An 18,378-nucleotide genomic window follows, 5' to 3' on the forward strand; every position below is an offset into this window, starting at 1 on the left:
TTAGTACTCCCCTAAAGGGGGGAATATGGAGTGATGTGCCATTAAGTCAGAATTAAGTGGTTCTAGTAACTATGGAATGGTAAAGGAAGAATGCGATAAAAAAATGAGAAAGGGATGAGATTGCACTTATTCAAATCCTACAGATATGCTACGATTCTAGAACATTATGCAAATATGACGTAAAGGAGAGGAAGTAAGGGTTCTGGCCCGAGATGTTATTGATAGATAAGGAGCATGTGCGAGACGCAAGTTAAGATAAAGGAGATAACCCAAGAAGATTACGCGGAATATTGATATGACAATGGGCAAACGAGTAGTTAGTAGTTAATCCAGGAAGAGCCTAGTTATGGCTAAACAAGAGGACACAGACAAATCAACAGATTGCGCAAGATGAACATAGTTAACCCCAACATGGGGATTCAGTCTCGCAGATATGACATCGTGATCCCTGAGATATATTCAGATAGGAGTTGGGGTAGTTAATGGTATTGTATAAGTATTACGGAAATAAAAGAGAATGCCACTAGGAAGACAGTCAAAATATTAGATCAGAAGCAACCCTACAAGCATAAGGGCATGGAAATAAGTAACTACGGATAATTATAAGCAGGGAAGAACATCAAAAATTCCGTCAAGTATACGATGTGATAAGCTCGCAGCTTTACAAGAGTCAGAGAGTCCTCCCTAAGTACTACAACGAAAGACTAGCTAAGGAAATAAGGAAGAAGGCTTCAACCTAAGCACAGTGACCTAAAGAGGAAGTGGTCTTGTAACAACAGTCTCACAACAACATTGCATGCACTCCATAAGAAAATGGCACCTATCATGGCTAATAAGCGGAAAATGAAACCAAAAGTAATATTCGAGATCGTATGAGTTTGTACGAAAATTCCGGCATGCGTGGGAACAAAGATAAGCTAAGTATGCACGCAACAAGGGGCAAAAAGACCAGGAAAAATAATAGCTTACACTTAAAGAAAGTTGAGAAAGAACTAAAGGAATTATTCGATCAATGATCCAGAGATAATTACGTTATGAACTCCCTCAAGATTTTGAAGTATTATCCATGCAGCATATATGTTGACAATCATACAGCCGTAGAAGACTCCGGTGTAAGTTAAAAGAAAGGATTGAGTCCGGGTCATATACAAAGGGTTGAATTGTTAGAAGGTTGTATCAGGGATATTCCATAGCGCCCATAAAAGGCTAAAGAAATAACTAATACCAGGAGCCGCAGATCGGAAAATAGCTTAAGCCTACATGAAGGCTGATCAGAAGGAAGAGGAAACTAAAGAGTTTAATCAACTAAGTAAATCAGGAGTCTGATTATTGGACCCAGAAAATTATAGGAATCGTGATTGTGAACATAGCAGAATAACTTTTAAAATCAGAGGTACAAGAGAGATAGTACAACAGCCATATTCTATAACGGCTCTACGAAAGAGCCAGTTAGAAAAGTATCAGCCTCATAAGAAGTAAGTATGAAGCTTCCACCGGATCGTGTATGTACCAGAGGTGCCCGTATTATAATAGAGCTTCAAGTCATGAATGTGAATTATACCTATGTGGAAGAGAGGTCATGAAAGAAATAAAAGATGTGATGCGAGATTTTAAGATAAGTAAGGTAAAGGTGAACAACGTACAAGATACTCAAGTGCAGAAGATTATGAATAGTCCATACTTCGGATAAAAATCTAGAAGCGTGGGGATTCAGTATCCAGGAATGATAGCGGCATCATTAGTGGCATATCTTCCAGCCTATGGTTTCTAGGTATCGAGAAGCCTAATTAAGAGAGTAAAGAAGAGTTAGAGATGATGTGATGTCTCACTTGATGTTCTAGGATGACATAAGAAAATCTATGATGCAAGCAAGTTAAAGGAAGGTTGCGAGTAGTATAAATAGATATGTGTAGGTCTCAAGCTAAAGTATGGTAAAGAGACAAGGTTTTAGGAAGACAAGAGTAAGGAAAAAAAAGGCGAGTGAGAAGGTGAAGAGAATGAATAAGTCCTCTGGATTAAGCCCATGAAAATAAGAGAGCTAATGGTTTCTCTAAGTTATTGAAAGCTCAGTATAACCTGAATGAACTCAAGGGAGTCTAAGACTAATAGCATTTAGCATAGATGGAATGCTTCCCTGGTAGTAGAATGAGGGTGTAATTGTGATAAGTGAAGGATGGCGCTTGGGCCTTTGATTGAGTAACAATTTCATGAATTGTACAGGATTAAAATACCCACTTAAGGTGAATCACATTGGGATGCTATGAAATATAGTTATGGATGTATGGTATCGCCCCCAGGTGGATCAGGAAAATCACTTCAAATATTCCTCAATGCAACGTAAGCCCTAGTGGCAATGTATTACGTAAGAGGTTTTAAGTTATCAGTAGTAGATTGTAGATCAACATTGAGGTGAATCAACAATGGATGGATAAAAGTTACAAAGTACGAGATGAGATTAGGCCATCAGTCTTAAGATAAACAGTAATGAAGAAGTGTTAAAGGTCTTAGATTTATACATATAGGATAAGCAACGAGAGTAACCTGAAGTTGGTAGCAGACCTCAGTGACGATAAATCGAAGTAAGAGTTATGGTATAGTATGACCTATCTAAATGCAGTAAAGTCAAACGGATGGATAAACGGAGCTTTGAAATAAGGTATAACAATATTCGTAAGTTCAATAAAGTACCGAGTAAAGAACTTCAGTATACCCATAGACGCCCAGAGGGACAGCTTGTCATAATTCTATATATGTTTACAAAGTGAGGCCTAGAGATTGGCTAAAAGTCGGAGGAAAAAGGAGAGAAGAGTCGCATAGGCACACTTACAAGGTCAGAGTCATACAAGTTGCATGACAAAAGGTAACAACAGTTACGAGATTGGAAGGATTTCGACCGCAATCATGGTGTGAGAAAGAGGCCTAAAGGGGGGAATGCCATGGCCTTTGAATTTATTCATAGAATAGTTGCCAAGATAGCAAGGAGAGTACTAAAGTATTCGGAAGACATAAATTATGAAAATGATAAGTGCATCAGTCAAGGAGAGTACTAAAGTATACGAAAGACATAAATTATGAAAATGATAAGTGCATCAGTCAACATTCGAGGACGAATGTTCCAAAGGGAGGAATGATGTTACGCCCTGTAGTATTACATCGATGTTACGCTCTGCAGTAATATATTATGACGATGTTACACCATGTAGTATTGTACGTTAAAGTTTCGTCGTAAGTTAATCGACGTAAGTTCAGAGATGAGATTATTTTGAGATTATAAGCATTATGCTATTTCAAACAAGTGATAAGTAAATTCGTGAATGAGAGGGTAAGCGAATCGAAGAAAATGAGTTTCGTCGGAGTTTGACAATTTGGGGATAAAATACGGTCCAAGTTATAATACTTGGTATTTATGGACTAGTGTCATATAAGGAACCACATGACCATGATAATAGGGTATATAAAGTGTGTTAAAAGTGAGTAGTATTCTAAGTAATTTGGAATAATTCTTAATTATATAGGTAATTGGTCAATTATTGGTTTAGTGAGGGATTAATAAGTTATTTATGGAAATGGGGAAATTATTGGATAAGGCTTGATAGCCCAACGTGGCTGCTACATATGAGCCATTAAGTGACTCTTAAATCACTTGGCAAGGTGGCAACATTTAAAGAGATGAGCACCTCATCCCATTTGATTAAAGAATGTTATCAAAAGAAGGACTTCTCAAATTCAAGATTTGGACTAATTCACAAATATATGGAATTCACTAAAGCCATAAAAGACTCTCAACGTGATTGCTTTAGCAATTATCATACAAGGTTATGATCAAATTCACAAAGAGATCATATGGAATTTGCCACAAGAATTCATACAAGACTACCAGCAATGTTATGCTAAGTGCTAACGATGGAGCCTCAAAATATTTCATTTGAAATTTCATAACATAATATAGCGTGAGATTTTGCAATTTTAAGGAATACGGTGCAATTTTTCTCAATAATATCATACGATTTTTTTCCTATCTCGATCCGCCGTTGCGTATTTTGTCGCAATTGACGTGAGTTAGAGGGATTGTCAAGAGAATCGACTCAGGTATGTTAAGGCTATCCCTTCTTTCCTTTTGGCATGATCCATACGATACAAACGAAACGAGCAAATGCACAACTTTCATAAATGACTCTATTCATAGAAATGCTAGAGATGCTTATGTTCTTTATTCCCCATGTATCCTATTATTCTATCATCTGTTCATGGGTCTGAGAAAATACGTAAGTTGATAAAGTTTATTTCATGATATTCATCAAAGGCATAATGGTCTTATGACATTCCGAGAAATTTTATTGACGTACTTCTCATGCATTGCATTCATATACATTGACCCATGACCAGATGGCGTTATATACGCGTATATATGTATATTATATGTATATGGGATATGAAGAAATGTTACGGCGTTATATACGCACCACCACCTGATTATATACGCACCACCACCTGATCAGCTAGTATATGTTGATGATTTGCCCACAGTGACCAAGATGATATGATGGGATGCCCTCAGAGGCTTGATGATGTTATGAACGCATATACCTAAGCATGGTATGACATTAAAAAATTTATTGCGACCAAACACACTCACGCAAGTATACGCGGTCGTCGAGTAATAAAGTGACTAAAAGTCGGATGTCGAACCCACGAGGACTTATGATTAGCTATTAACTAAATTAGACTATCCTAATTATCTAAACAAGAATTAAATCTAAAAATATTTTATTCCAATTAATTAAATAAGAAAAATTATAAATAATAAACTTTGAACAGAGAAAGAGCAGATTTTAATGATATCAATGTAATGAAAACGATCTAGGGTTATGGGCTATCTAACAATCCTATTGTATTCTTCAATTGAATTGACCGACTAATTTATCTAGCTTATTGGTTGACAGGGTTAATATTGCTCATAAGAATCTGTCGAGTTCTTACTCGCCTATTCAAGCTAACCTAACGCCTATATGTCTATGGAGTTAGAATCAACAAGAACGCATTTATAATTCATGTAAATCAACCAAGCAAGGCAATTAGGTATATGTCTATCCTAACCACGAATCCGTTCCCCGATGCCCGAGTTCAAGAACTTGCCCTACTCAATCCTGTATGCAATATAGAATTCCCACTTTCGAGTTCAATTCTAGATTCGTAGATAATATTCAATTGGTGATCAAGCAATTAAATAATTAAGTGCAAGATTGAATAAATAAACTAATATGATAAATCAAGAAGTCAAAATCAATATCCGAATAACAATAGTCATGAAAGAACCACAACCCTAGAACGTGAAGTTTAGCTCCATATAGACATGGTAGCCAAACAACAAATCATACAAAGAAACATAAAGATTACTAAGTTTGGTGGGAGAAAGATGGAACTTGATGAATTCCGGCCTCCACAGCTTTGTCGTGGCTTTTTTTCCCCTTCCAAATATGTTAGATGACCTAAAAGAGGCGTTTTTGGCTTATATATTGCGTACCAAAGTCGTGGGCCAAAGTTCTCCTATTTCTAATCCAAATCAGCTTCAGGGATTGATGCTAGGGTGGATGCGTCGCATCCACCTCGTCCTCCACTTCTCAGCTTCGGATGCTACGGTGGATGCTTCGCATCCACCTCGTCCTCCACTTCTCAGCTTCGGATGCTACGGTGGACGCTATGGGCCGACTTCACTGCTAAGGGTGCACGAAATCTGATCTTTTTCTAGATTGGATGCGACGCATCCAATCTCTCTTCCTCTACCTAGAGCACCTTTTATTCATATTTTTGCACTCCAAACACCCTAATTCACCACACACAACTCAATTAGTCATAAAACCAATAATTAAACCATGTTGGGCATTTTAAAGATCAAATAACATCAAGAAGCGGTTAAAACATGGGTAAAGTAACATCAACACATATCGAAATATGCCAAACATCACTACCCCACACTTAAACCTTTGTTCATCCTCGAACAAACCATCATATAGTAGACGAAACAAAATTAAGCTCTTATCATTCAAAGCACACTGCACCTATGACCATGGTTATTTGCAACAATTAAGCTCTAGACTATGCATCACATACACTTCCCTTTACTTATGCCCTTCTTTAAACATATTCGAACAAAGACAACATGCTCACAACAACCCTAACCTCAAAAACCGACTCAATGTCACTATGTACTCATGGCTTGAACACCCAACATCATAGAGAAGTCTAATAACGTTACCTATCCCTCGTGAAACCATGTGCCCTCACAACAAGAACAAGAGAGCGAGTTCAATCCACACATTCGAATCTCATGATCAAATATATTTTAATGACTCACATATATCAAAGAAAATCGCTCACTCTCACAAAGAAGTCACATGCATGAAATTAGTACCATAGGCTTGCCCTTAATGTAAATCTCTACTAATGTAAGCTCGCTCGATCTAAAATCAATTAGGACTTTTTCATGGTTGTAATGTGGGCTAAGGGACGGGTAGGATATATTTAAGGAATAGTGACTCACCCTCCTAAGCACTTTAATACATCACAAAATTACTTTAAGCATTTTTTTTTCCAACCCCACTTCAATTTCACAAACAATATCACCCCCAAAACAGTCCCTTTTTCTTTAAGCACTACTTTAGTTCATACCCACTAGCAAGAACAAGATAACAATTTATTCATTTATATTTTTCTTTCTTTTTTTTCCAGATTTTTCTCTTTTTTTTTTCTTTCAATTTCCGCTAGTGGTGTATTATTTTACAAAATAAGTGCACCCTTCTTTCTTTCATTGGTTCCACTCAAAAGTCACCCCACACTTAGTCCCTTCTTACTTCTTTTAGCGCTCATCTAACAATTAAAGTGCTTTAAGAGGTAAAAGGATCAAAACAATGTCAATTAAGAATAAAAAGGGTATAGGCTTGTAATGTGGGTACCAAATAAAAGGTCTACAGGCTCAAAAGGGTTAACTAGGAATAGATTTTATTTGTGATAAGCAATAAGCTCAAAAAGATCAAAGAAATCCTAAAATCATTTTTCAAACCGAGCATCACCTAAAATTTCGCTTCAACTCACATACCGGGCAAATTCTAGACACAAGTACAATACATGGACAATACAAAAAAACTCACCACACATGGCACATGACTCACTAAGGACGATCACATTCCGACTCTCAAGCAATGCAAGTATTCACGGAGCCACGAGATATTAAGTATTAAACACAAGGTGAACATAAGTCATGTAAACGAGACATAGGCACCACAAAACATGCTGTCCAATTTAACAAGGCATCATCAATAAATTCAAATCATACAGAAGATACTACACATGCGAAAGTATAAATATGTTACTATCAAACAAGTCAAGGGCGCCTAGGTTCATCATTCTTGCTCCTTTTATTCCCTAAATTCCTAATCTACTCGGAAAGAAAAAAACTACCCGGTTCAAACTACATCCCATGGAAAAGAACCGAGGCACAAAGAAAAACCACAGGGGATTATTACTACCTAAAGAAAGCTAAAAGACATATTTTGAATTTTTGTTTAGACTTTAATCCCTCAAGAAAACTGTCTAGGAGATCAATCGTCGGGAAAAGTCCAATTTTTCTACTTTTTCATTTTTTATTTTTTTTTTCCTTCACAAAAGCTACTACACTTAAGAATAAGTACTACAACTAAGCTAAAATAGCACAGAAACTTATCCAAACGATCTCCTCACCCCACACTTAAAATTTTGCAATGTCCTCAATGCACACTATAAATAATAAGAGGGTAAACGAGACTCCCTGGTAAGTCAAAGGCCGAAGCAATAGCGGCTCACGAGGTACTCAGACTTCCCCCAGGCATCGTCCTTTGTGTGGGCACCCCACACTTAGTCCTCACCATCTAGCTCGCTTTTGCACTCTTCTAATGGCTTTGCTTCCTATGCTCATAATCCTACAAAACAAAAATAAATACTACAAAATAATAAAAATAAAATAAAATAAAAAGTAAACAAAAATAAAAGAAAGCAGTAACGCTGGGTTGCCTCCCAACAAGCGCCTGATTTAACGTAGCGGCACGACGTGAACCACTTTTTTGCCTCCACCTCGAACTTATGAATTGAGCCCCTAACATGGCATCCAGTTTGCGGCTATGCTCCAGTGGTGGGGCTACAAAGATAACCATGCCAAGTAATAAATTTTTCACTCTACACTTCTCGGCCTTTAGATGAGGAATATATTTTTTGCTTTTTGGCATGACAAATTCAAAAATATAGGCATCATGTTCCTCTTCCATTGACTCCTCCAAAGGCTTAGATGACTCGATTTCCATGTCATCATCCAAATACAATGTCGAAAAATGTTTAGAATGAGGACCAACACGCCCCAACTTTAGAATTGTATTACTATTTATACCCTCATATGTGCACACATTAGAGTCTTCAAATATAACATTATCTGCTACCTCGCATGGCTCTAGTGTACTTTTCTCAACATGGGCATCATCAACAGAAATATGCTCGAATGATTGGCTCTCCACTTTTAGCTCCTCAATTTGGCGTATAAGCTCCTTTTCAGCTTCTGACAACTCATTACTATTTTGTTGGGCGATAGACGCAACAACCTTTGCATTTAATTTATCTTGCAAGTCGTGAATAGTAGTGACAAATTTATAGATCCCTTGTCCCAGTTTAGATCTTCCCTCTATAAAGTGTCTCATCCCATCAGTAAGTTCCTCATGTTGAGCTTCATATATTTCTAACTTTTCAGCCTGTTCTGCCAGCCAAGTTTGGCTCAAAATCTCCTCTTTTTCAAAAATTTTCTCTTGCTGGTACTCGCTCTCTTCATTCAATTCTTCCATATTGGCCTTCATTCTTGTGATTGCTGCCCTCATTCTTTTCATATCTTTTTTGAGTTCATCCTGTTGCTCTGCTACTTGCCTCAGAATATCCCTAATATATGCATCAGGCTCCATATCCTGCACTTCATTGCCCCTATCAAACACAGAAATATCATTAGAAAGATCATAATAAGGGCTCAGAGAAGGATGAACAAAATTAGGACAACCATCCCAATGGCCATCTTGACCACCACACATATTATAAATATTTCACTCAAAGGATTGAGAATGTGCGCACAACTCGCTCCTGGGAACATTCTGACAATTTTTCCACCAGTGGGGTCCTCCACAATATGGACAAGGATCATCAAAATAAGAATAACCATCATTCGAATAATTTTTATTCCAAGATGCCATGCTAAAATAAATAAAAAATACTAACTAAAATAAAATAATAAAAAACATGAATAGATAAAAAAATGTCTAATCTAGAAAAATAGCAAATTTCTAAGTCCCCGGCAACGGCGCCAAAAACTTGTTGCGACCAAACACACTCACGCAAGTATACGCGGTCGTCGAGTAATAAAGTGACTAAAAGTCGGATGTCGAACCCACGAGGACTTATGATTAGCTATTAACTAAATTAGACTATCCTAATTATCTAAACAAGAATTAAATCTAAAAATATTTTATTCCAATTAATTAAATAAGAAAAATTATAAATAATAAACTTTGAACAGAGAAAGAGCAGATTTTAATGATATCAATGTAATGAAAACGATCTAGGGTTATGGGCTATCTAACAATCCTATTGTATTCTTCAATTGAATTGACCGACTAATTTATCTAGCTTATTGGTTGACAGGGTTAATATTGCTCATAAGAATCTGTCGAGTTCTTACTCGCCTATTCAAGCTAACCTAACGCCTATATGTCTATGGAGTTAGAATCAACAAGAACGCATTTATAATTCCTGTAAATCAACAAGGCAATTAGGTATATGTCTATCCTAACCACGAATCCGTTCCCCGATGCCCGAGTTCAAGAACTTGCCCTACTCAATCCTGTATGCAATATAGAATTCCCACTTTCGAGTTCAATTCTAGATTCGTAGATAATATTCAATTGGTGATCAAGCAATTAAATAATTAAGTGCAAGATTGAATAAATAAACTAATATGATAAATCAAGAAGTCAAAATCAATATCCGAATAACAATAGTCATGAAAGAACCACAACCCTAGAACGTGAAGTTTAGCTCCATATAGACATGGTAGCCAAACAACAAATCATACAAAGAAACATAAAGATTACTAAGTTTGGTGGGAGAAAGATGGAACTTGATGAATTCCGGCCTCCACAGCTTTGTCGTGGCTTTTTTTCCCCTTCCAAATATGTTAGATGACCTAAAAGAGGCGTTTTTGGCTTATATATTGCGTACCAAAGTCGTGGGCCAAAGTTCTCCTATTTCTAATCCAAATCAGCTTCAGGGATTGATGCTAGGGTGGATGCGTCGCATCCACCTCGTCCTCCACTTCTCAGCTTCGGATGCTACGGTGGATGCTTCGCATCCACCTCGTCCTCCACTTCTCAGCTTCGGATGCTACGGTGGACGCTATGGGCCGACTTCACTGCTAAGGGTGCACGAAATCTGATCTTTTTCTAGATTGGATGCGACGCATCCAATCTCTCTTCCTCTACCTAGAGCACCTTTTATTCATATTTTTGCACTCCAAACACCCTAATTCACCACACACAACTCAATTAGTTATAAAACCAATAATTAAACCATGTTGGGCATTTTAAAGATCAAATAACATCAAGAAGCGGTTAAAACATGGGTAAAGTAACATCAACACATATCGAAATATGCCAAACATCAACGCATATGCATGACATTGTAAATATTAATGATTTGCAGAGTTGTTCAGGCTTACATGTTGAGTCTTTTACTCCATGTTTCTCTCATGTCTATTATTTATTGATTTTCATTCTTTATATACTCGGTACATTATTTGTACTGACGTCCCTTTTACCTGGGGACGCTGCGTTTCATGCCCGCAGGTCCCGATAGACAGGTCGAGAGTCCTCCAAGTAGGATATCAGCTCAGCGGAAGATGTTGGTGCGCTCCATTTGCTCCGGAGTTGCTTGTTTGGTCAGTATAATTTAGACGTGTATTGTTTGGTATGGCGGGGCCTGGTCCCGACCTTTATGATAAGTATGTACTCTTAGAGACTTTAGATAGATGCCATGTATACGGATACTTGTATGACCTTGTCGGCCTATATTTTAAGTATATAATGGATCACATTGGCCTTATAGGCCCGTATGTCACATATATGAGTTTCTATATCAGGTTGGGTCATTCTATGTCGGGTATTACCTCATGTTTACTCTGGTTATCTCATGACGCCCCTTCTAGACCACTTACCTATGATGATGTATTAAGAAAGATACGTTACATTGGTACTCTATTGAGTAAGGTACCGGGTGCCCGTCGCGGCCCATAGGTTTGGGTCGTGACACTATGTCATTTACCAAATAAATAGTAGTCACAAGGTTTTACCGTTGTACCTTTGGCAAAAGAGATAAGTGATTAATTGGCAAGAATATGCAATCCCTTCTCGCTCATATGACCCATTCTTTTGTGCCACAAATCCGTAAAAATCTCATTATGTGCCCATTCAATTCACCTCGGCATATTTCTGCATTTGTCATGTACAACGTGCCACGAGCAACTCCCTTTGCGATCACCAATGATCTCTTGGTGAGTCTACACTTTTGATTTGCAAAATAGTTCTCGTATCCATCTTAGTCCAAAGTTATTCCCGAGATTAAGTTCATCCGCAAATTACGTACATACCGCACGTCCTTTAGAACCAATGTGCATACGACATTTGTCTTGATATAAATATCACTGATCCCTGCAATCTTTGAGTAACTCGTGTTAACCATTCTTATAGTGCCGAAATCACTTGCTACATATCTGCAAAAACATTTATCTTAAAGGTGTGGCATGGTAAAATCTAATTGTGTCAACCACCCAGTCCGACTCTGGACCTGCCAAGTGTATGCATTCCTCTTCCTTATTTATAAAGAGGACAACATTATCATTATTTTTGTATCATGGCAGTTGTGTTGTCGTCATTCTTCTGGCCATTGCTTTCACCTTTGCCCTTTCTTAGATTTGGGCAATCTCTTTTGAAGTGACCCAGTTGATCGTAATTGTAGCAATTTTCGGCTTTTGATTTGGATCGGTTCTTGGACTTCTCACGACCTCCGGATCTACCATAGTTGCTTGAACTCCTTTGGTAACTCCTGCCTCTACCTTCTGTGATGAGAGTTTATCCTTGATTTTCAGGCTTCTTTCTCATCTTCTCATTGAGTAGAAGAGCCGATGTGACGTCTTTCAACTCAATAGTGACTTTACCATGCATGATGGTTGTTGCCAAATTATTGTACGGAGATGGAAATGAGTTCAAGAGCAAGATCGATTTATCCTCTTCCTCGATCTTTACTCCGAGGTTGGCAAGCTATGTGATTAGTCCGTTAAACACATTTAAATGTGACAAAAAATGTACCTTCACCCATATGTAGGGCGTATAACTGCTTCTTCAGATACAATTTATTTTCAGCATTTTGGACATGTATAGTCTTTCTAACCTTATCCAAATGCCACATGCAGTGTCTTCATCAATGATGTTATTTACCATATCTTTTGATAAGTGCAACCTGCTTGCACTAGCAGCCTTTTCATCCAAGTCAGCCCAATCCTCAGCTTTTATGGTATCAGACTCTTGGCATCATTATCTAATACCTTGTGTAATCTTTGCTGGATGAGCATATCACTCATCCTTCTTTGTCATGTTGAGAAACCGCTATCTCCGTTGAATTTTACTATCTCGTACTTTACTCCGGACATTTTATTTTTCACTGAGTATAATACTACCGACCGTGAATAATATTTCTATGAATGAGCAGAATATGTGCTCTGATACCAGTTGTTGGGAATAACCCCCCTCCCTCCCCCTAGAAATATTATTCACGATAATAACATCTGAATAATAACGTAGTACCGAGATATGGTAATCAACAAAAATAAAAAGAACAATAAGGACACAAAGATTTTTAACATGGAAAACACTTCTGAATAAGGAAAAACCCACGGGCTAGAAAGGAGCAAAGTAATCTACTATAATGAGGAATTTTACACCAGTAGTCTTGAGTAAAATACTCCAGCAACCACTATAACACTCAAAAGAAATAACACTCTTTTAAGATTCTCACTTCACTATAATATTGTCCACTCTCTATTTTCTCTCACAGACTACACCGCATGTGAATACCTCACGCTGCTCTCTAACTCTCAGATATATTTTCCTCTGAAATAATGTGTTAAATGAGAAGCTGAAGCCTTCCTCTTACAGGGAAGAGTTACCGTCCACTCCAACCAATCAAATTGATTGGTTTGCAAGTTGTTGTTGCCAACTTGCCGATTTGCTTCTTGCAAATTGTTCCAAATCTAGATTAGGATTTGGAATCTGTTTCCTTCTTTCTTTTTTGTTTTCTTTTTTACTTATTTCATTTATGGGAAAGGACCCACACATAAGGTAAAAGATTCTACTTTTTATTTGTTTCTCATCTCTTTACCTGCAAAGGCTGTTATTTTGCACAGAAAATTCATATAGGAAACTTCCAGTTATAGACATTGAGGTATGGTTGTTTTAGAGATCATTCTTTTGATTCATTAGGTTTCTTGATACGTACTATTAATTTTGTCTTCTTATTTTATAGCTGATTTTGTATACTTTTATTTTTTTTAAAATATGACTAGTAATTTATATTAAACACCTGACTAACTCACTCCCTTTTCATTCTCACTTTATCCTCTTTGTACTATAGCTTATTTCTTCTTTATTAGGATTAATTTGTTTTTCATTTTCCATCATTGATCATGTATTTTCTCCTCCTCTTTTTATATTTATTTGATATTTGATTTTGCACACATTTGTTTAATTAAAGGTAATTACATTTGATTCTATACTCCTTCTACATTTCATTGGATATTATTATTATGTAATTATTTTAAATGGCTAGAAACCGAATGACTAAGCATTCAAATTCCAAATAACCTTTAATAATCGGGAAAACAATGCTACTTTTTATTTTTTGAATGGAAACAATAATCCCTTAAGAACATTTTTTCTGGTAAGCTTAGAATTTTAATGTGAGAAAAAAGAAACTGGGAATTTGATCCCAACAATGACAAGTTCAATTTGATCTTTTTCTTTTCTTTTTTTCTCCCTACTATTTCTTTTCTTTTTTTCTGTTTTTTGGTTATTCAAGTTCACATATGCTGATTTAAATGGATTATTTCATATATACTTTTTGATAACCGTTTATGGGCCAGCTTAGCGCATAAACGGATCGTTTCATATTTAATCTTTATATTTATAATGATGATCTGTTTTTCTAAAATTTTATATTAGATGTTAGAAAAATCATAAAAAATTGATAGAATCACAAAAAAAAAAATAGTATAGATTAACTTTTTAAAAATAATTTATGACATTAGTATTAAATTATATTTTAATTTTTTATAACCGCTTGAAGTGCGGGCTAATACACTAGTTCATTGATAAATTATATTAGCTTCTGGATTGGAGCTAGGGCTGGCAAGTGGGCCGGTCCCGGACCTAAACGGGCCAAGTGGGCCGGTCCAAACGGTCTCGGTTTTGGGCCCAAATTAAACGGACCAAACGGGCTTTTTCTAAAGACCGGGACCGTTTGGTCGCGGGCTAAGTGGGCTAAATGGGCCCAATATTTTTTTAAAAAAGAAATATATATAAATAGATATTAGAGACAAAAGGATGTTAAAAAGAATATCTAAGATGTATAGATATTCGAATATATATAGTATATAAGATGTATATATAGTATAGTATATATATTAAATGTATATATAGTATATATATATATAAGCTATATTATAGTGTATATATATATATATATATATATATATAAAAGTTATATTCGATAAGCTATATATACAGCTTATATACTATATATAAGATGTATATATAGTATAGTATATATATTAAATGTATATATAGTATATATATATATATATATATAAGCTATATTCGATAAGCTATATATACATCTTATATACTATATATAAGATGTATATATAGTATATCGATATAAGATGTATATATATATATATATAAAAGCTATATTCAATAAGCTATTTATACATATATATAAGCTATATTCGATAAGCTATATATATATCTTATATACTATATATAAGATGTATATATAGTATAGTGCATATATATATATATATATATACATCTTATACATCTTATATCGATATACTATATATATATCTTATACACTATATATATATATATATATCTTATACACTATATATATATATATATATATATATATATATATATATCGATAAGCTATATATACAACTTATATACTATATATAAGATGTATATATAGTATAGTATATATATTAGTCTAAAGACAAAAGGATGTTAAAAATATTGTAAAGAGATATGCCTTGTAATTTTATTATAGCATTAAAAAATATGACAATATCTTTCATAGTCTTCATCCCCCTATGGAATGAGCACAGCAAGGTGCTAATACCGCCATTGAGAAGAAAAAGAAACTAATCAAGACGTGCCAAAATAGGGAAAAAGTATAATTATAAAAAGTTTGGGATTAAAACAAAGTGGGGGGAGGGGTAAATGGCTATTTTATAAATAGCCAACGGCTATTTTTGACAATCCAACGGCTATATTTTAAAAAAAAATTAAAAAAAAATAACCGTTGGGACCGTTTGGCCCGCGAAGGGATCAGGCCCTAGCGGGCTAAACGGTCTCGGGCCCATGTATATATATATCTTATATACTATATATATATATATATATATATATATATATATATATATATATATATATATATATATATATATATATATAAAGTTATATTCGATAAGCTATATATACAGCTTATATACTATATATAAGATGTATATATAGTATAGTATAGTATATATATTAGTCTAAAGACATATATATTCGATAAGCTATATATACATCTTATATACTATATATAAGATGTATATATAGTATAGTATATATATTAAATGTATATATAGTATATATATATAAGCTATATTCGATAAGCTATATATACATCTTATATACTATATATAAGATGTATATATAGTATAGTATATATATTAAATATATATATAGTATATATATAAGATATATATATATATAGTATATATATAGTATATAAGATGTATATATAGTATATCGATATAAGATGTATATATATATATATAAGCTATATTCGATAAGTTATATATACATCTTATATACTATATATAAGATGTATATATAGTATAGTAATATATATATATATATATATATATATATATATAGAGAGAGAGAGAGAGAGAGAGAGAGTATATAAGATGTATATATAGTATATCGATATAAGATGTATATATATATATATATATATATATATATAAGCTATATTCGATAAGCTATATATACATCTTATATACTATATATAAGATGTATATATAGTATAGTATATATATTAAATGTATATATAGTATATAGCTATAAGATGTATATATAGTATATAAGATGTATATAAGATATATATATAGTATATAAGATGTATATATAGTATATCGATTTAAGATGTGTATATATATATATATAAGCTATATTCGATAAGCTATATATATATCTTATATACTATATATAAGATGTATATATAGTATAGTGCATATATATATATATATATATATATATATATATATATATATAAGTTATATTCGATAAGCTATATATACAACTTATATACTATATATAAGATGTATATATAGTATAGTATATATATTAATCTAAAGACAAAAGGATGTTAAAAATATTGTAAAGAGATATGCCTTGTAATTTTATTATAGCATTAAAAAATATGACAATATCTTTCATAGTCTTCATCCCCCTATGGAATGAGCACAGCAAGGTGCTAATACCGCCATTGAGAAGAAAAAGAAACTAATCAAGACGTACCAAAATAGGGAAAAAGTATAATTATAAAAAGTTTGGGATTAAAACAAAGTTTGGAGGGGGAGGGGTAAATGGCTATTTTATAAATAGCCAACGGCTATTTTTGATAGCCCAACTGCTATATTTTTAAAAAAAAAATTTTAAAAAAAAGCCGTTGGGACCGTTTGGCCCGCGAAGGGATCTGGCCCTAGCGGGCTAAACGGCCTCGGGCCTGACGGGCCCAAATCATAGGACCGACTCACAAGACCGGCCCAGGCCCGCTAAAATCGGGCCTAACGGTCCTGGCCCGTTTAGCCCGCGGTCTCGGGCTTAGACCGGCCCACTTGCCACCCTTAATTGGAGCTGGTCGATCAGCTGTTGAGTTTGTCTTTAAAGGGGTAGTAATTTAGGATTATTCTCTAACGATTATGTCAGATAAAATGAGACGAGGAGAAGTTTATTCCAATTAATTGAAAGCACATTTGGTCGAGCTATCAAAATTTACTTATTTTGAAAGGTATTTTTGCTCAAAAATACTTTTGGAAAGTTGTAATTTGTGTTTGGTCTATTCATTTGAGAAGTGCTTTTTAAAATTTTAATAAGCAAATTGTATTTGGTCAATTTTTAAAAAAATTACTTTTGAGTCAATATTATTTAAAAGAGAAAAATAAATATAAATATTTATTAAAAAGAATTTAATTAATATTTTATTTTTATTTAATTAAGATATAAAATATAAAATAAAATATATATTAAAAATTTTAATCAATACAAATTATAGTTATCTAAAGCAATAATATTGTTTGTCCGATATTACTTATCGTGTACGTGATAATTCAAATATATTAAAATACAATCATTTAGTATAAATCAAAATTTGCTTCAAAATTCATATATAGAAAAAGAGATTTATTGATATTAGAGAGACTATTTCAAAGAAAAATAGACGAATGGAGAATAAAAATACAATGAAAATAGAATAAATAAAAAAGACGAAAAGGATAATAGAAATTTTAAAAAAAGTTAAATTAATAAAGAATAATTTAAAAAATACAAAATTTATAGTAAAAATACTTTTGTCTTAAAGGAATTAATTTATTGCTTCTGCTTCTGAAAAAAAACTAAAATTTATAGCTTCTTCCCAAACCAAAAAAACTGTTTCTACTACTGCTAAAAAAACACTTATACATTTTGGCCAAACACATATAGGTTGGCAGACTCTAATTTAGGTCGGAGACACAATAAAAGTAAAGGCGTCAGAATATCAAAAGCCTTGACAAGGACAATATCCCAACACCACGATCCATATCATGTGAAGTCCGCATTTGACCGTTTTTCGAAATGCGGGCAAACAAATAGTAGATAATTAGGTTGTGGGATTATTCAATAGTCCTAAACTTCCACGCAGAGGATTCCCTTGCTTTCAAGTGTTATATACTCTACA

Source organism: Nicotiana tabacum, chromosome 17 (genome assembly GCF_000715075.1).
Source record: "Nicotiana tabacum cultivar K326 chromosome 17, ASM71507v2, whole genome shotgun sequence".
NCBI lineage: Eukaryota > Viridiplantae > Streptophyta > Magnoliopsida > Solanales > Solanaceae > Nicotiana > Nicotiana tabacum.